Source organism: Cibotium barometz, chromosome 18 (assembly GCF_041138505.1).
Source record: "Cibotium barometz isolate CiBa-2024 chromosome 18, ASM4113850v1, whole genome shotgun sequence".
Classification (NCBI taxonomy): domain Eukaryota; kingdom Viridiplantae; phylum Streptophyta; class Polypodiopsida; order Cyatheales; family Cibotiaceae; genus Cibotium; species Cibotium barometz.
Genome location: NC_141063.1, coordinates 9,357,311 through 9,378,817, shown reverse-complemented (window position 1 = coordinate 9,378,817; position 21,507 = coordinate 9,357,311). Strand labels below are relative to the sequence as shown.

The 21,507-nt window shown below is 37.2% G+C and overlaps 1 long non-coding RNA gene across 3 annotated transcripts in view; it reads right to left on the bottom strand.

Annotated features, from left to right (window-relative positions):
* Nucleotides 1-12,760: 12,760 nt before the first annotated feature.
* Nucleotides 12,761-21,507, bottom strand: part of LOC147628894 (uncharacterized) — a 62,215-nt gene continuing 53,468 nt past the window's right edge. Inside the window, exons 1-3 of one of the 3 annotated variants that reach the window (XR_015267992.1) lie at nucleotides 13,348-13,560; nucleotides 13,198-13,230; nucleotides 12,761-13,076 (exon numbers count right to left, since the gene is read on the bottom strand). This is a non-coding gene — a long non-coding RNA (uncharacterized LOC147628894). Of the gene's footprint in view, nucleotides 13,077-13,197; nucleotides 13,236-13,347; nucleotides 13,561-21,507 lie in introns of those variants that run through there. The other 2 variants (XR_015267989.1, XR_015267991.1) reach the window with 2 other exon arrangements.

Sequence of the window (21,507 nt, the reverse complement as noted above, 5' to 3'; positions counted from 1 at the left end):
GCGGGCGGAGCAGGCAGCGCTATAGGACTATGCTTGCCCTTCTTTTCCTCAAGGAGTTGAGTCAATGGACCTTGGCGTAACCTTAGAATATATTTTTTTTAATCCAATAAATCCCAAAAAATACTTGATCTGCCATAGAGTCTTCAGAATAGGCCATTCATGGAATTCGTGTACCTTCTGTTGGTGTTGGACTCACACACAGAAACCTGCAAATTAGGGTTAGGTGCAGGAAAAAGAAGCTCACACAGAAATGAGAGAGAGAGAGAGAGAGAGCCAAAAAGTGTGGTAGCCACAAAATGCAAGTCAACCCTTGCATGTGTGTCACATCCATATAATATAGAAGTACAAAATATTATATGGATAGAGTGTCCTTTCACACTTGATATCCAAGGGAAAAAACCACATGAGAAAAAATGCCCTTGGTTAAGCCAATTTCACACATAGCACTACCATAAGTGAGCATATGCCTACACCTTCTCTAGGTCTACGCGAATTCCATCACGAGTAATAACATGACCCAGATAGGTAAGTTCCGTTTTAAAGAAATCACACTTGGATTCCTTGGCATAGAGCTTCTCTTGTCTTAAAACCTGTAAGACGGTCCTGAGATGCTCTATGTGCCCTCGCAATGTTTTATTATAAATCAATATATCATCCAAGAATACCACAATAAATCAGTCATGTGTCCACCTCAACAATGCATCAAAGCTCACCAGAGGTCTGGTGTTGAATGGGTGAATGTTGCACAGGATGATCTTGTCATGCCCACACGAGCATTATAATTCTTACTCACACCACCAGGTGGACAAACCGTTTCAGTCACTCTGTAGCATGTCTCCTTTGGCTCGGGTCCACCAAGTCCAGATGGTGAACTGGGCATATCACCTTTTCAGAGAACTGCATGCAGTCTGCTCCAACCCCCAAGGGAAGCTAGCGGCTGCTACCCTGCTTACAAAAGTACTCTACCATGTAGCTGGATGGGAGGAGTTGCCCCGTGCAATCCAGCTGAGTGGCCTAGATGCTACAGTCACCTTATTACCCTCTCCATCTACTTCTCCTAACCCCCCACCAGCTAAGAGGCCACACCACGAGCTAACAATTACAGAACAGGCTCCGCCACCCCCCAACACAAGAAGAGCTCGTAAGCTGCAGAAGCCACCAAGAAGGCCGCGGAGGAAGAGTAGTAGAAATATGGATGAAGTAGATCGTTCATCATCTACCCCTTTACTTAATTTGGATACCCAATCTCTTCGACAACATTTGCCATACAGAAGGAGCTTCAAATATCACATTATGAATGCAACTCCTTCCACCTCCACCTTAGGAAGTATGAGGAAAAAACTCAAGAACTATCTAAAGAGAAAGAGAAGTTGATGCAAAGGGCATGCTCTTTAAAGACCTTGGTTGTTGCAGAAGGACCAACCAAGGGGAAGGTCATTCCAAAACTACGCCCCCCTCAAGTAAAAGAGTTTTTAATTCAAGGCTGTGAGGATGTGGAGATTTGATCCCGAGTTTTTAATTCAAGGCTGTGAGGATGTGGAGATTTGATCCCGAGTAAAGTTTATGGGGTAGAAATGTTTTCCCTTACACAAGCTCTCTTATGTCTCCAGAAGGGTGGGAGGATGGCTCTTAACAATTCAAAAGGGGGATAATAATCCTTGGGCCGGCATTTTCCACCATCAACTTGTGCCATATTTGGTTGCTCTTCAAGGAATGCGGATGCCTCTTGACTATTGGCATTGCCTGAAGGCATTGCGATTGACACCACTATTATTATTAGGGAAGATTCCTCTGACCTACTTCTAGTGGTGGCAAGGGAATGAAAGAAACATAGTAAAGTTCATCGTGTTTCTGCAAAATATGCGAAGCGACTGTGTGGCTTGGCGAGGGATGCTCCTACTGACAAACTATTAAAAAATATAGTAGGAGCTACAATGGAGGAGCGCCCTAGTGAAATCATCAACCTCACAATAAGAGAGGAGGAGAGCCGTTAACCTCACAATAGAAACATAAGAAGCTCACCCTTTCGAAGCTGTACATAATATGGATAATCCCATTCGTATCCATACAAACTAGCCTATTCAACAGGAAAATCTAGAAGTAATGTAAACAGAGGTTATTCACCCTGCCATTACTGATGTGATCTCACAACGGAAGTGCTTCCAAAATAAGAGGAAACAAAGTTTGAGAAGACGTCAACTGAATGAGGCAATCTTGGTGTTCTATGTGTTCTAGCTTTTCCATGTGAAATCTGCCTAGATTAGGTGAAAGAACTAGCGGAGTACATGACACACATTGCCCATGTTGATTTGGTGACACAACAGTGGGAGCTTGATTTACAAGCACAACTCGCAAATGTAGAGGCCAAAAGCATGACAACATAACAAATGCTAGAATCTTAAAGTACATTGTTGAGCTCTATTCTTGCTAAAAAGGAAGAAATGGCTGAATCTCTGAGTAATGCTCAGGGAGAGCGCCATGATAAAACCCTGCAAATTTTGGATTTACAAGCCCAGTTGCAAGCACATAGTTGCAAGCACATAATGCAAAACTTGAGAAATAAAAAAAAACAAAGCGAAAAGGCTCAAATTGCAATGATAGATCTCAGGATTAATCTAACAATGGGTGGAGCATGAGACTTTGCAAGTTGCCACAGACGCTAGAACTCAGGATGAAGAGAGAGTTAAAAATGTGGTAACAACTCACCTTGCCATTTGTGGTAGATCCGTTCATCTGCAATGTAGATAAAGTTTAGAAGCATATGTATGAATCCCAATGTGATGCCCAAGCTCACATTGATGCTGAAGATGAAGATACTGAGGTAATCATAGTAATGGCATAAAAATGGGATAGTTGGGAGCTAAAAGGGCTTGCAGATATAGAGAAATTATATACATAAATGGAGAAACATCTTCTTCAGGCGTTGGAAAAGGACTGCCCAGGCTCCCATTAATGTTGAAGACGAAAGATACTGAGGTAATCATAGTAATGACAGAAGAATGGGATAGTTGGGAGCTTAAAGGGCTCATAGATATGGATAAATTATATACAGAGATGAAGAAACATCTTCTTCAGGCGTTGGAGCAACTGCCTCCTACCTGCAAAGCTATTGTCTTGCATAGTTTTTAATGTCCTAAGTCAAAATGATGATGAAGGTAACACGACTAAAGAGGAAGCCAACCATGTTACAAGTGCTGCTACAAGCTCCCAGCCAAATTTGGGCAATCTACCAAACCACAGAACTTCTACGAAAGAGGAAAAGCTTAAAAGACAAGTGGCGGAGTTGCAAAACTAAGTGTTACTACTGGAAAAGAAATTAAAACTTGCCACTATAGAGTCTAAACAGCCAGTGGAGGAGACGACGGATCCCAATGGGAAAAAGCAACTTGTACTTAGTGATACCCCTTTGCTTAATTTGGATATTCAATCTCCTCAATAGCATGCATTCACCATACAAAATGAGCTTCAGATATCACAAGATGAATGCAACTCCCTCCGCTAGGAGCTTAAGGAGTATGATGATGAAACTCAAGAGCTATCTAAAGAGAAAGAGCAGCTGATGCAAAGGGCAAACTCTTTATAGACCTTGGTTGGAGAAGGACCAACCAAGGGGAAGGTCATTCAAGAACTGTGGTGGAAGCAAGTGAAGGCGCTACGACAGGAGAAAACCGCCATAGAGAAAGACTTGATGAAGGCTCATAAGGACCACAAAGCTCAAGTGGAACGCTTCCAACAAAGTACTACAGATTTAACTCATCGATTGAAAGAAAGGAGTGAACAAGTTGTCGACCTTCGCCAACAAGTTTTACATTCGGTGGGGGGAACTTCGTCATCAAATACTCCTGCCAGTTCTGCTAGTCTACTCCAACTCCTCCGTAAATCAAATGATGACCTGATTCTCCAATCCAATCAATTGGCAAACCAACTTGATAAAGAAAGCGTGATTAATCGGCGGATGCAGCAATTAAAGGGAGATAGCTTGTACAATTATCAACAAGATTATTTTCGCGGGACGGAATATTTATAACAATTAGTTCATTCTTTATCTAAAGCCTCTACCCCTTTTACCTCGTAATATACTGGGATGAAATTAACCAATTCTTACTAAATTATACTCGTCTTGCTATAACAAAAGGGAAAAAGAAAGGAGTGCTGATAGAGAGTCCATAGAACGCCCAACGAAACACACAATGGTTCCGCGAGATAGGGTTAAATGACTCCTAGGGGGGCATGCTGAAGCCAATAAACCCGTATAATGGGATGATGAATTTTGGCTTCGAGCACCAGCATGCCCTGACCCTATTACTCATTGGTGGACTCTGCTTAGTGCTTATTCTTTACAAATTTATACTGACTATAAGGAGGTTCATCCGAAAGCTGTAGTAGTACTAGAAATCAAATACATGAATCCGCATAATTTTTTCGGGCTTGGCAATCTAAAGGATTCTGATTTTTATTCTTCATCTTTGGATAATTGGTTAGTCACACTAATGGAAAATGGGTTCCATTCGTCTCGGTGCACTCAACCCACTGGGTGTGCTAGGTGTTAGTGGTGCTAACATACATTAGGAGAATTCATTAACATACACTAGGCGTATTGCTGCCACGGAGATTCAATAGGGCATTAATGCCACTTTAAATCCTCATTGTAAACACTATATATATGCACTGAGCAGCGCTGATTGTAAGAGAGAGCTAAGTCAGATTTAATACAATTTAGAAGGTGACTATTCAAGAATGAAATGGCCATGGTAACTTTTGAAATTTGAATTTCAAATTAGAGGGAAGTGAGTGGAGGACAACTAAGATCCCCTCATTAATGCAAGTAGGTGGGAAAAGGCTAAAGTTAGAGGTTGCCTGAGGTTAGCATTGTTAGATAGAACACTAATAAAACAAAAAACCTAAAAAAACCATAAACTATCTCTTAATTTTTATGAATCATCACTAATCTATTGGTTATTGTGATTAGTGGACTCAAAGGAGAGCAAAAAATCAAAAAATTAAGCGTAATTACTTGTAATTAGACTAATTGGAGTGGCATTAGTGTTCTAAACCCCAAGGGCCTTGACCCAAATCTATGTTTATTTCACTCCCATTAGACCCTAATTAGTAAGAATTAGCACTAATTTGGTCTCTTTTGTCTAATTTTTTCTCTTTTGAGTGGCTTAATTAGAGACCTAATTAAAGGGATTAATTGGGGATAAGCACATCATTGGATTAGCCTAAACATTGCTAATCTACTTATTAAATCCCCATCCCTAAACTCCTCACCAACAATTAGGAGTAATTAGAGGGCAAAGAAAAGGGTTAAAAGGTGATTAATAGTGGGATTAAGAAAAATATTTTTTAGTTTAGTTAGATTATCTCTAAATTAGTCAAAAACCACTATTGTAAAGGGATTAAGCAAAATAAAAAAGATTAAGCTAAAATTTAAGAAAAATGGTCTAGGTTTAAGCAAAATCCTCTTGATTAGGCTCTCTAATCACCCAAATCTCAAGTTTTTTCACTCAAACAAGTGATAATCCTAATCTAAACACAAAGCTATACATGAATCTCAACAAAAACATAAAAAATAACCAAGAAAAACATTAAAATACAACAAAAAATAAAAAAACCGCATGCCAAAAAGCTTACCTAGCACCGGGCTATGGAGGCTCTCTTAGATTCGAATCAAAGATATTGTAGACAAGTAGCGAATGGCGCTCCCCGATAGCGGTGCCAAAGATGTTAAAAAACCCTACCCTAACGCGTCGTGGGAAGTTGTCTATTCGCCGAGCTTGAGCCAGGCTCAAGCGCTCCACCATAGCCGCTTGTCTCACTGTCGTCCTCCCGCACTTGTTGTCATGCCAAGGTAGTTGCTCTAATCCAACGGGTGATGTAAGCTCTCTCGCGAAGATCATATGGGATATGCGAAAGAGGATCGTGTTGGTTAGCCTAATCGAGAGAGAGAGAGAGAGAGAGAGCGAGCAAGAGGGAACAAGTGATTAGCACTAATCACGTCCAAACCCTAACCCTAAGCACACCACACATGCTAGATTAGAGTTGCAAGAGAGAGGGAGAGAGAGAATAGTCCACTCCTATTGCACAAGTGGGAGAATGAGTTATAAGAGAAATTGGCTTTTATAGTTCCAAGCCTTTTTTCCCTAGGCCCCGCTCGGGAGTAAGTGACTCGGGGCACCCAAAACATAATTACAAGGCTAACAAAGAGTGAAGCATTACCAAGAAGTAGTTTAGATAGAACCTACAAGGGCATGCATAACAAAGGGTAGCAACTTAGCGCAAATGATGGGCCCCACACACTATGATTCAGGTAGGAAATCCACCTAAACCATAACATTATGATTCAAGTGGGAAATCCACTTGAACCATAACATTATGATTCAAGTGGGAAACTTGCCCTACAAGGGGATGCATAAAAAAGGCAACAACTTAGCACAAAGTGGCTACGATGGGCCCCTCACACTATGATTTGGGTAGGAAAACCACCTTTACTCAAAATTTAAAAGTGTTAACACATTTTTTTGCATCATCTCTTCATCTTATGCATATAATTTGACTCAAATTTACATAAGATGATTAATTTATTTTCCTAGAAAGCACAAGCTAATTGCTCTTACCATCAAAAGAAAGCACAAGCTAGATTTTACATAAGATGATTAATTTATTTTCATAGAAAAAGCACAAGGTAATCGCTCTCACCAACAAAAGAAGAATATGGTTATTGTCAAAGACACAATGAGAAAGAAACGTGGTAATGGCTTCTTGAAAAGGGGGTCATAGTTCAAGCTCTTATTAAGGTGAATTTAATATTATTTCATATTCTCTTTTATCTTTTATAACAAAATTATAGTTCTTTTCTTTCTTTTCTATTTTGTATAGGATAATGATGAGGAGGAGCATGATGATGATGATGATGAAGAGGAGCTTGACGATGAAGACAAATAGGGCACTCTAGGATAGTTGTTTTTGTTTAGAACTCATGGTTGAGGATATGATTCCTCTTTTTGAATATAAAATATATATATATCATAAATACACTTTTGGTATTTTGGTTATTAAATATAATATATTTATATGCTCTCAAATGTTATGAGGATCTTTACCTTCTTAGTGTGTTCTTAATGATATATACCTAAATATAATATCTTTCTATGCTCTTAAATATTATGAAGATCTTTACGTTCTTAATGTGCTCTTAATTATGTATATTTAAATTTAATGTAAAAACTTTGAGGAATAATACGAAAGATTAATCTTCCCCATTTTGCCCCAATTTTTTTCTTTTTTTTTTTGTTTCAAGGTTATGAATACAGTTATAAACATAAATATAAGCGTAGTTATAAATATACTTATAAAACTACAATTATAACCGTAGTTGGAATGTATCCCAATCGTGAACCCATAGCCACATTACCAACCATGTTTATAACCATGAAACATGAGTTTTCAATCTCTAGATCCTTTGATTTCTACACGAATAGAAATGTGGCTATACCCCTTTGTAGTAGTGCATGAAAGAACATTGCTTAAAGCATAAGGACTTTATCACATGGAAATGCTTAAAGCATGGGGATTCTATCCTGGAAACTCTACCCTCTGGATACCAAAATTTAAGAAACCACCTTGGAAATACTAAGCTAGGCAAGACATAAAAGAAGCAAGTAAAAGTGGTATATGCCATAACGAGGAGTGGGTACAATGGTTAGTCACACTAATGGAAAATGGGTTCCATTCGTCTCGGTGCACTCAACCCACTGGGTGTGCTAGGTGTTAGTGGTGCTAACATACATTAGGAGAATTCATTAACATACACTAGGCGTATTGCTGCCACGGAGATTCAATAGGGCATTAATGCCACTTTAAATCCTCATTGTAAACACTATATATATGCACTGAGCAGCGCTGATTGTAAGAGAGAGCTAAGTCAGATTTAATACAATTTAGAAGGTGACTATTCAAGAATGAAATGGCCATGGTAACTTTTGAAATTTGAATTTCAAATTAGAGGGAAGTGAGTGGAGGACAACTAAGATCCCCTCATTAATGCAAGTAGGTGGGAAAAGGCTAAAGTTAGAGGTTGCCTGAGGTTAGCATTGTTAGATAGAACACTAATAAAACAAAAAACCTAAAAAAACCATAAACTATCTCTTAATTTTTATGAATCATCACTAATCTATTGGTTATTATGATTAGTGGACTCAAAGGAGAGCAAAAAATCAAAAAATTAAGCGTAATTACTTGTAATTAGACTAATTGGAGTGGCATTAGTGTTCTAAACCCCAAGGGCCTTGACCCAAATCTATGTTTATTTCACTCCCATTAGACCCTAATTAGTAAGAATTAGCACTAATTTGGTCTCTTTTGTCTAATTTTTTCTCTTTTGAGTGGCTTAATTAGAGACCTAATTAAAGGGATTAATTGGGGATAAGCACATCATTGGATTAGCCTAAACATTGCTAATCTACTTATTAAATCCCCATCCCTAAACTCCTCACCAACAATTAGGAGTAATTAGAGGGCAAAGAAAAGGGTTAAAAGGTGATTAATAGTGGGATTAAGAAAAATATTTTTTAGTTTAGTTAGATTATCTCTAAATTAGTCAAAAACCACTATTGTAAAGGGATTAAGCAAAATAAAAAAGATTAAGCTAAAATTTAAGAAAAATGGTCTAGGTTTAAGCAAAACCCTCTTGATTAGGCTCTCTAATCACCCAAATCTCAAGTTTTTTCACTCAAACAAGTGATAATCCTAATCTAAACACAAAGCTATACATGTATCTCAACAAAAACATAAAAAATAACCAAGAAAAACATTAAAATACAACAAAAAATAAAAAAACCGCATGCCAAAAAGCTTACCTAGCACCGGGCTATGGAGGCTCTCTTAGATTCGAATCAAAGATATTGTAGACAAGTAGCGAATGGCGCTCCCCGATAGCGGTGCCAAAGATGTTAAAAAACCCTACCCTAACGCGTCGTGGGAAGTTGTCTATTCGCCGAGCTTGAGCCAGGCTCAAGCGCTCCACCATAGCCGCTTGTCTCACTGTCGTCCTCCCGCACTTGTTGTCACGCCAAGGTAGTTGCTCTAATCCAACGGGTGATGTAAGCTCTCTCGCGAAGATCATATGGGATATGCGAAAGAGGATCGTGTTGGTTAGCCTAATCGAGAGAGAGAGAGAGAGAGAGAGAGAGAGAGAGAGAGAGAGAGAGAGAGAGCGAGCAAGAGGGAACAAGTGATTAGCACTAATCACGTCCAAACCCTAACCCTAAGCACACCACACATGCTAGATTAGAGTTGCAAGAGAGAGGGAGAGAGAGAATAGTCCACTCCTATTGCACAAGTGGGAGAATGAGTTATAAGAGAAATTGGCTTTTATAGTTCCAAGCCTTTTTTCCCTAGGCCCCGCTTGGGAGTAAGTGACTCGGGGCACCCAAAACATAATTACAAGGCTAACAAAGAGTGAAGCATTACCAAGAAGTAGTTTAGATAGAACCTACAAGGGCATGCATAACAAAGGGTAGCAACTTAGCGCAAATGATGGGCCCCACACACTATGATTCAGGTAGGAAATCCACCTAAACCATAACATTATGATTCAAGTGGGAAATCCACTTGAACCATAACATTATGATTCAAGTGGGAAACTTGCCCTACAAGGGGATGCATAAAAAAGGCAACAACTTAGCACAAAGTGGCTACGATGGGCCCCTCACACTATGATTTGGGTAGGAAAACCACCTTTACTCAAAATTTAAAAGTGTTAACACATTTTTTTGCATCATCTCTTCATCTTATGCATATAATTTGACTCAAATTTACATAAGATGATTAATTTATTTTCCTAGAAAGCACAAGCTGATTGCTCTTACCATCAAAAGAAAGCACAAGCTAGATTTTACATAAGATGATTAATTTATTTTCATAGAAAAAGCACAAGGTAATCGCTCTCACCAACAAAAGAAGAATATGGTTATTGTCAAAGACACAATGAGAAAGAAACGTGGTAATGGCTTCTTGAAAAGGGGGTCATAGTTCAAGCTCTTATTAAGGTGAATTTAATATTATTTCATATTCTCTTTTATCTTTTATAACAAAATTATAGTTCTTTTCTTTCTTTTCTATTTTGTATAGGATAATGATGAGGAGGAGCATGATGATGATGATGATGAAGAGGAGCTTGACGATGAAGACAAATAGGGCACTCTAGGATAGTTGTTTTTGTTTAGAACTCATGGTTGAGGATATGATTCCTCTTTTTGAATATAAAATATATATATATCATAAATACACTTTTGGTATTTTGGTTATTAAATATAATATATTTATATGCTCTCAAATGTTATGAGGATCTTTACCTTCTTAGTGTGTTCTTAATGATATATACCTAAATATAATATCTTTCTATGCTCTTAAATATTATGAAGATCTTTACGTTCTTAATGTGCTCTTAATTATGTATATTTAAATTTAATGTAAAAACTTTGAGGAATAATACGAAAGATTAATCTTCCCCATTTTGCCCCAATTTTTTTCTTTTTTTTTTTGTTTCAAGGTTATGAATACAGTTATAAACATAAATATAAGCGTAGTTATAAATATACTTATAAAACTACAATTATAACCGTAGTTGGAATGTATCCCAATCGTGAACCCATAGCCACATTACCAACCATGTTTATAACCATGAAACATGAGTTTTCAATCTCTAGATCCTTTGATTTCTACACGAATAGAAATGTGGCTATACCCCTTTGTAGTAGTGCATGAAAGAACATTGCTTAAAGCATAAGGACTTTATCACATGGAAATGCTTAAAGCATGGGGATTCTATCCTGGAAACTCTACCCTCTGGATACCAAAATTTAAGAAACCACCTTGGAAATACTAAGCTAGGCAAGACATAAAAGAAGCAAGTAAAAGTGGTATATGCCATAACGAGGAGTGGGTACAATGGCAACTGTTAGAGGCCCAAATGTTTTATCAAGGCTACACCAAAATTTGTGTGCCTAAGGCACATAACAAAGTGCATTAGCAACCTAGGAGACTACCTTATAGCACAAGTCATATCAAGAAAAATAGGGCTTAATGTAGCAAGTGAAGTTTACACCAATTATGCCTAATTCAATGGGTATCAAGGCAAGACAAGGACCCAAGGATGAGTCATAACACATGACTTAAATTGCCAAAGTGAAGCAACCAAAGGAAAATCAACCAACTTCAACCTTAAGATAGCAATAGGAAAAAGCTTCTACATAAGGAGATATGGGTAATGGATAAATCTATAACCTGAAACTACCTTGTATATAATATTTGCAGACCATCGGAATCCTACGCACATACTCTTGGGAGGCCACATGTAAAAAGGTGGTCATGTATATAATCACATTATCCAAACTAGAGTTACTATTTTTCTCTCTTGTGTTGTAAGACTCTCTTGTGTACTGTGTGGACGTGTGCACATTGAGAGAGGGATTGCTTACATGCTTTTGTGGTAGAGTGCTTCTTTTACTCTTCTCTATCATAAGAGTATGTGTGTCTAATGATGTTGTGTGAGCGGTGGCACCCACATTGCCCACCTTCCAAGCATTACTCCATACTCAATGAATTAAAGATTGGCAATGAAGTGGATAGGCGAAAGTTGCACGACTAATGTGAAGCTAGCAAGTGCACTATTACTGGATGCTATAGACAAACACATAATGCTCACAAATTTGCTCTCGAAAAAAGATATAGTCACAGTCAGCTTGAAAACCAATGGCCTCAATGAGCCTTTCTTACAGCACTAGATTGGCGATATCAACTTCAACGAAATACTTAAAGTTGTAGTAGGTGTCAAGTGTATGACGATCAAGAACATTGACTCGACACAATCGGAGTAGCAAACATGGCATCATGCAACGTAGAGGAAATACTTGAAGATCCTAATGAATAGCTGTAGCAATATGTGTCAAAATTGACACAACACAAAGCACAATAACACTACGTCATACGAAGCATGCCAAAAGAACTGTCAATGGTATATGGTTCTACAAGTCCACATTTCCATTAACATTAGCATATGCCATAACAGGACACAAGGCACATGGAGCAACACTCTCAATAAAATTCATCCTCGTGATAAAAGAAGCATTCATACCAAGACTAGCGTACGTGATGTTCTCACATATCATAGAATGTTGACATTTGAAGATCCTATAGTTACCCATGCTCGAAATGTTCATCCCCATGCCATACCCTTTTTTCACTACTACAAGACTTGAACGACTCTAAATTCAAGTAGAATGCAAACACTGTATATCCTTTTAAAATTGAATACATGCAACATAAGAAATACAAACACAATACTCACTATACCACGTGCACATAATTCGATTCTGCACTGTAATAATGAAGTGCACCCCATTACTTTTTGTTCATTTATTGTCAAACTTACATTCCTATACATCAACTAGGTGCACACATGACACAACGAAGTCATCAGCAGTAGCTATGGACAATGCTTTATCTTTGAATGTTCTGTGTTAGTATGAATTCAACTTCATGTTTGTTCGAGCACACTCGCACACTCGCACACTTGTATAAGTGGATAAGGCTACGCAAGCATTCTAGTTTGTTCGAGCACACTCGCACACTTGTATAAGTGGATAAGGCTACCCAAGCATTCTAGTTTGAAAAGAAAAATAAAGAAATGCAAATTGCAAGTGGAATTTTTCAATTTCAACTTTTTTTTAGTAGTGAATACTACCAAAGATGAAAAATGTTTAGCAATTATAACTTGTGTTTAGCATTATATAACTTTTAGGTTGGCTTGAGCTAAGGCAACGGTATTGAAAAGGGAATTGAAAAGGGAAACACAAAATATGCTCATATACATCACTTTACCATTTCAAGGGCCCAATAATAAGTGTGATTAAAGGTTTCTGTGGAGGCTGATTTCGTGCGTTGAGGCTGGTTTGCTCGTGAGATGAAGCTAGGGCGTGTCAGGGTGGGGATGCCGAGTTCTGGGTTTGAGATCCACACTTCGGAGCGCATATGTAATCTTCGTGGTCTACGAGCAGCTCACGTTGATGCGATAACTGCGGCTCAAACACGATGCAAAGGCTGTGTTAATAAACCTGTCTCTGTGTGTGTGCGCGCGCGCGTGTTAAGATAGTGTGTGTGTGTGAGAGAGAGAGAGAGAGAGGGAGAGAGAGAGACCTCTCTAATACCATCGCTCGAAGCATCCATCTTCTGTCCTGCGACAACCCGAACGCTTTCAGAATGATCAATCATTCCGTCTTAAACATGAAGTGAAATCATTAGACAGACTAGATTAACCTAATCGAGTAGGATTAAGAAGAGGATTACCAGAACAGGGGAGAGTGCGAGCTCCACGAGAGAGCACAAGAAGAGAGAGGAGGCAGCAGGCTGCCACCAGCAGCATGCATATTATGGGCTGCTTCATGATATGCTGCAGGTCTCTTAGGACGTGGTGGCGAGGCAAAGGCAACAAGCCAGAGATGCGCAATGTTGCCTATCTCACCGCAGTGTGAACATTTTGAAATCGTAGTTTTTCCATAGGGTCACGGGTCACACACGTCGTTGAAAAACCGAGCGCTCACAGCTCCCTTTCACACGTGTACTATGTAGACAACATAAAAATTCACTTGAGTTTAGGCTTTCATGCCTTTGGTTGTATTAATCATGTGTTGTGAAGTAGCCTTTCAAGCCCTTCTAAAAGACTATGGCATGCACATTGAAATGTTGGCACTAGCATAGGTGGTCAAATGTAAGAAAACAAACAAGGCGACAAATTGGATTCTCTACACTACATGCTTGTAAACTCTACAGAACATAATTGCACACGGTTCAAAGACTTCCAATGGAGAAATCCATGGTGTTGCCACATGAGCACATATAATGATATGGTATCTAGGACTTTAAAACACTAAATCTGAAGATAAATCACTCTACAATAGATCTACCCCATTATCAATATTTTCTACCAATGTTTTTAGTGAGATAGTTTCTTTCAAACATGTGAGCTTACGTGATCTTACGGGCCTTGGTATATGCATCGGTAGTTTCATCGATTCGTATGTCAATATATGTGTCGAAATGAGCATCTTTGGGATAAAATTTATATTGATGGCAAAGAAACATAAACCTAAGAACAGTTCTCCTCTTTTCAATATTCAACTTTTGAAAAGCACATCTTCTCCCAATTCTCTCGTGCAGGCCCTCTCATCATTCTCTCCCTCATCCTCTCTTGCAAGTAGGTAAAGATTTCCTATGTGTAAGGGTGTTTTCTTGTGTTAGGGTTAGGGTTTTTTGAGTTTTACAATATGTTCTTTTATTTTGAGTTTGGGTTTTTTTTTTCGCAGGCTCCCTCTTCTCTGATGCAAGCCCTGTCAACCCTAAACCCTTAGTCATTCCCTCAAGAGTTTCTTGAGTGTAAGGATGGGGCTTTTGATATTTTGATATTAAATGTAAATACTCTTAAATGTTATGAGGATCTTTACCTTCTTAATGTGCTCTTAATGATGCATACTTAAATATAATATCTTTCTATGCTCTTAAATATTATGAGGATCTTTACGTTCTTAATGTGCTCTTAATTATGTATACTTAAATTTAATGTAAATCTTTGAGGCATAATGGGGAAGATTAATCTCCCCCATTTTGCCCTAAATTTTTGTGGTTTTTTTTTTGTTTCACAGCTTATGAATGCAGTTATGAACGTAATTATAAGTGCAGTTATAAATATACTTATAACTACGATTATAATCGCAGTTGGAACGCGTCCCAATTGTGAACCCATAGCCGCATTACCAACCACATTTATAGCCATGAAACACAAGTTTTCAATCTCTAGATCCTTTCATTTCTACACGGATAGAAATGCGACTACACCCCTTTGTTGAAGGAGTGCGATTGAGACTACACATTTTATCATGGCTTGAATCAATTATGGCATGATATAGACCAAATTTACACAAATTGGGTGAGGAAGCACGTGCACATGCACAAATGTACACACACACATACACGCACACACGCACGTGTACATGTGTGCATACACACACATGTGCATGTACATGTGTGCATACACACTGGTCAAAGAGAGCAAGGTGAGAGAAGGTTAAAGAGAAAGTGAGTAGTTTGCTCGGAGACAAGCGAAAGCTAGGAAATGTGAAGGAAGAAGCTAACTATTGACAGTAAGGGATTACCTTCATCTCATGAAAGAATGGGTTTGATATAACATGCTTAATATAAAGGATATTGCAAAGGCTTTCCTTGAATGCATTGTGAAGTATACTATTATCACTATTCTTGCCTCTTCAATGACTATAAGAGGCCAACTTGCACTAAGGACATAAATGTCATCCCTCACTTGAATATGATGAGAATCATCAATGAGCTTATTGTTGTTGTTGCTAGTCTAATTAGCATGAGAAAGAATCAACTGCTAACTTTAATATCAATGAATGATATGATCTTGAAAATAAGAGCCAGTTTAATTAGCAAGAAAGAGCCATGTGTTAATTTGGATCTCATTGAAGGTACCTTGGATTCCTCCCTCCATACCATTGAAAAAGGTATCTTTGAAGTGAAGGCCAATGCAAGAGACACTCAGTCCACACACTTACGTGGGAGGAGAAGATTTTTGATAATTAGCAAATGGTAGATCACTTTGTGTGTAAGAGTATGAAAGAGCCATCCATATTCTCTCTCTCTCTCTCTCTCTCTCTCTCTCTCTCTCTCTCTCTCTCTCTCTCTCTCTCTCTCTCTCTCTACACACACACACACACACACACATATATATACATACACACACACATACACACACACACACATATACATATATACACACACACACATTTATATATACATACATACATGCATATATATATATATATACACATATATAGAAATATATACATATATATTAGTATACATGTATGTGTATTTTATATATATACATATATAAATACACATAGATACACACACACATATACATATCCTCACATATTTAAAATATATATTTTATATAATAAGTAAATATATAATATTTAAGAAAAATTAATATATTTATATTTTCATAATAATTAAATATATATAATATTACAAAAAATAATATATTTATCACATAATTAATTATCTAGCTTTATAGATCTGTACTGTTTTTATATAAGTAATATAAAGGTTTTAAATATAAACAAGTAAAAATTATTTGACATACTTTCGATTTTATATGTTCTAAAAACGATAACTTGACGAATATTAAAAAAGCAAGGGAAACAACCAAAAACAATTTCGAACCATTTTTCCACCATGTTACATTGTCACACACTAACTATTTGCTATGCTCTACTTTCATAAATGAAAGTGCTCATTTAAATGATGTTATCCCATATGTGTGAATAAAAATAGCACCAAAGTCCTATATAAGCAAGGGAGGGTGGGCTTATAACTTAGTGTATGAATAAAAATAGCACTAGTGTCCTATAAGAAAGGGAGGGTGGGCTGATAACTTAGTGTATGAATAAAAATAACACTAGAGTCCTATAAGAAAGGGAGGGTAGACTCATAACTTAGTGGCAGATCTAGGCTAGGCTCCCTAGGGTGGATCTAGGACTGCCAAGCTTTATAGGCTAGTACTATGCGCGTGGTTTGGGTTGTGCACCATGGTGGTATGACTAGGAGGTGGCCTTATGATCTTAGGGCCTTGTGCTAGTGGTGCATGCATCCATAAGTTTCAAGCTTGGGGGTGGCTTAGTGAAGTGAGGAGCATATTTGGGAGGTAAGTCCATCTAATGATTTCCTCCTGTAAATCATGTGTATGCATGTGTGAGTGTTGTAGATGAAGAGAGACGATAGAGCATGGATGGTTAATAATTGTGATTATGAAGGTAATCAAGTTAATATCTCTTCAATGTTTCTAGCCTTTACTCATGGAACATTACTTGCTTGATAATTTCACTCAAAGTTATAGAAGCTCTCCAATCAACTACAATAGCTACAATACATCAAGTTTAATTATATCCCAAGTTTTATAATCTTAAGACCGTAAATTTGACATGTGGCTTAAATCGTTAATGAATTTCGTTCCTTAGATGGGTTTATCTATTCATAGAGTTTACCCATGGTTGGTATATTTTATTTGGCCACTTAAACCATAGTTAAGAACAATTTGACGTAGGAGTACCCATGTCTCCTAGGAACAAGTTGACCTAGGAAGCTCTTGGATGTCAATTATATGGGGAAAAGAGAAGTAGCCTCACAAAGACCTCATGTGGACCCAAGATAGATTCGAGCAACAAGGCACCCCCCATGACGAAAGGAATCACAAGGAGGTGAAGGGAACCCTTGTCCAATATGTGTGAAAGAGGACAACTGTAGAATTTGAGAATCAAACAAACACCAAGGTGGAAGATGAAACAATGAGAAAGCCTCAATAAGACTAGTTCATTAGCATCAAGTAAACAGTAAGGTGGAAGATGAAACAATGAGAAAGCCCCAATAAGACTAGTTCATTAGCATCTAGAAAAGCCACAATAGTAGCCAAACCTAAACTTTAGGTTCCCTTTTTTAAGTTTTTTTTTTTTTTGGTGTTGGTATCCTAGCACAAAAATGGTACCTTTCAATTTCAAAGGCACATAGTGCGAGCTTGTTAATGAAGCTTGTGGTGCACATAATGAAATGACAACTTGGTGGCATGGTGACTTGATGGCTACTCATCATCAATAAAGGCTTATCGATTTTAAATGTCATTTCTTTGCAATAGCATTTGGTAAATAAAGTTGGAGGAAAAAGTTTTCCAAGAAAATTTGGTGCTCACAACAATGAAATGATGACATGGTGGTATGGTAACTTGACAGTTACCCTATAAAGCACTTTAGTTCCAAATGTCTTATCTTTCCAATCATGTTATTGCATATGTATTGTGAGTATTAGAGGAATAAAAGTTGTAATAATATAGTAACTGTTATAAAGGCTATAATGATGGTTATTTAAATAAAAGGATTAACTTGAAAAAGTAAAAATGAGTCATACATTGGAAAAGGGCCAAATGCATGCGTGCCTCAATCATGAGTTATTTAAATAAGAGGATTGACTTGGAAAAGTACAAATGAGGCATACATTAGAACAGGGCCAAATGCATGCGTACCTCAATCATGTTATTGTAGTTATGTCATTGACTTGGAAAAGAGGCATACATTAGAACAGGGCCAAATGCATGCGTACCTCAATCATGTTATTGTAGTTATGTCATTGACCATGAGGATATTTGTGAGACTCATGTAACAAAGTTTGCAAAGTTGTATTATTGAGAAGAATCCTTCTAAAAGTCCTATATGAGCGAAGAGACTTTTGCTATTCAAAATGTTGGGCTTCTATGTGGATGTAACTCTTGTCTCATTCCATGCCATAAAAGTGAAGGATTTTAAATCATTGGGGTAGCCCTTGTCTTGTCATTACAACCTTTCAAAAAAATTACATACGACTTAGAAAAATTGGTGAGTCACAACTATAGATATACTTCATTCCATAAGGGGCTGTATAATGGCAATGGCATTAGTTTACCTTAATTTCAAATAGGAGACAAAAAATTTGTAAATAATTTAATGTGTTAATTAATTTGAAAGTCAAGTGATGAGTCCATATTTTCTTCTATTTTCATTATCTTTTATTCTTTTGCATTGTTCATTTTAGAACAACCTCTTTAGGGCCTATACATGTTACAAAAGAGTTTTGTTGCCTACATAGTGTGTTAGCTAGACCATGTTTCCTCCCCTAGACTAGAGGAGATCATGAGGGGGAACATTGGCATAGTTTCCTGGGAGTCCCCCTCATATGAAGAATGTGTTGTACAATCTTTATTGGGGCAATCTCTATAGTAGTGGCCACTGTGCAATAATGCCCACACTTGTGCTTTAATGGGTCATTCTTGTAACAATGAGTCACATCATGTGCCTTATTATTACAATGGGAAAATTATTTTGTGTAGTTGCAAGAGCTTGTGATGACATCCAATGCCCCATGCTAAATAATGCATGTGTTAACTCTTCCTCAATAAAGGGCATATCATATCTCAAAGCTGATTCATTACTAATGTAGAAGCCCCTTTCTCCTCTTGAATGGACCCATGGATCTAAGCATAGCCTTTATACCTTAGCTCTATGCATAGGCTCTTGGTCTTACATATATGCTATGCTTAGGTTCTATGTACAAGCTCTATGCGTAGACTCTATATGCATATATGCTACACACATGCATGAGCTCTATGCATAAGCTCTATATATAGGTTCTAAGCATTGCCTCTATATGTATGAGCTCTATGCATAAGCTCTATATATAGGTTCTAAGCATTGCCTCTATATGTAGACTCATGTGTATCTTGCATATGCTCTATATATGGATAGGCTCTTGGAATGGGACTATTCATAGGTGACACATACGCTATACACATATCCATATGCTTTATCTATGTATGGGCTCTATGCATAGCATCTATACATAGGCTACACATATGCATATGCTCTATCTATGCAAGGGCTCTATATGCATCGATCCATGGGATTTAAGTATAGCCTCTTACAACTTTATCAATTTATTGGGCTAGTAATGGAGCACCCAATTTCTAGGATCAAGCTAACCTAAAGGCATTTGTCCACTTGTTGTAAAACTTATGTATATCCGCAAATCTCTTTTTATGCTTTGTGGCATCTATAAAATATGACATTTATCTTGGATTTACATGATAATTCTAACCTTTATCACCAAAATGGACATAAATTTTGGCACTTAATCTCAAAACTGTTTACATTACCAAAAAACTATATTTAAGCTCTAAAAAGTTTACACAGTCAATTTTGCATTTCAAGCACGCAAAAAAAACAATTAATTTAATTTTCATGTTCTTGTCTTTGCATTCAAGATTGTTTATAATAGAGTGAAAATAAGGCCTTTATTTTGTTTTAATATCCTTGTACCTATGATCTTTTCTTGTTTATTCTCCTTTGAATTGGGTATCATTCTCCTTTAAAAAAATTAGATCCAACTTAATAATGCATTTATCAATCATTACAACATTCTCCCTATGTTTTTGTGCATGCTATCTTAAGTGGGAAATCCTTCCTCAACAAAAGATTTCCCTTTTATCTAGGGACCAAAGACTAGCTAAGATATAATCTTCTACCAATCTCTTTATTTTTCTCATGATAATTTATAAGTTCAATTTTTGATGTCGCTACATTTTATTACATGCCCTTCATTATATTTCTGTATTCACTTTGAAGAACCTTTTCTTGAGAATATCAATGACTTTAAGAGGCAAGTCATGATGTGAACGTCATCTCTAGCTTAAATATGATGAGAATCATCAACAAGTTTTATTGTTGTTACGTTCGATATTGCAAAGGCTTTCCTTGAATGCATTGTGATGAAGAACACTACTATCACTATTCTTTCCTCTTAAATGACTTTAAGAGGTAAGTCACAAAGGATTGTGTGATAGATTAATTGATGCATAGATTGATAGATATCAATCTATCTATCTATCTATTCCATATGGAATGAGGTAAGAGTTGCATCCACATGAAAGCCCAACATCATGAATAGCAGAAGTCTCTTCACTTATATAGGAATTCTAGAAGGATTCTTCTCAATAACACAACCGTGCAAACTCTTCACATGTGTCTCATGTATCCTCATGCTTAATGACATGATTGAGGCACGTGTGTATGCATTTGGCCTTTTTCTAATGTATGACTCATTTATATTTTTCCAAGTCAATTCTCTACATCAACTATTTAAATAGCCATCATTATAGCATTTATAATAAATATTATTTTATTAAAAATTAATTTCTATAATACATAATACCTAACACAATTGTGAAGATAAGACATTTGGAACTAAAGTGCTTCATAGGGTTACCTTCAAGTCACCATAGCACTATGCCATCATTTCATTATGAGCACCATAATCTTCTTGAATAAACTTTTGCCTTCCAACTTTATTAGCAAACAGTATTGCAAAGAAAAGACATTTAAAATCGAGAAGCCTTTGTTGATGATGATGAGTAGCCATCAAGTTACCATGCCACCAAGTTGTCATTTCATTATGTGCACCATAAGCCTTATTAACAAGCTCCAACTATGTGCCTTTGAAATTGAAAGGTATCACTTTTGTGCTAGGACACCATCACAAAAACATTCTTTAAAAAAAGGAACCTAAAGTGTAGGTTTAGTTATAGATGTGGCTTTTCTAGATGCTAATGAACTAGTCTCATTGAGGATTTCTCACTGTTGCATTTTCCACCTTGGTGTTTACTTGATGCTCAAATTTTACAATTGTCCTATTTCACACTTATTGGATAAGGTCTCCCTTTATCTCCTTGTGATCCCTTTCATGGGGGGGCTTGTTTAATGCCTTGTTGCTCACCTCTCTTCAACATGTTCCTAGGCGACATGGGTATTCCTAGGTCAAATTGTTTTTAACTATATAAAAAACCATGTTTGA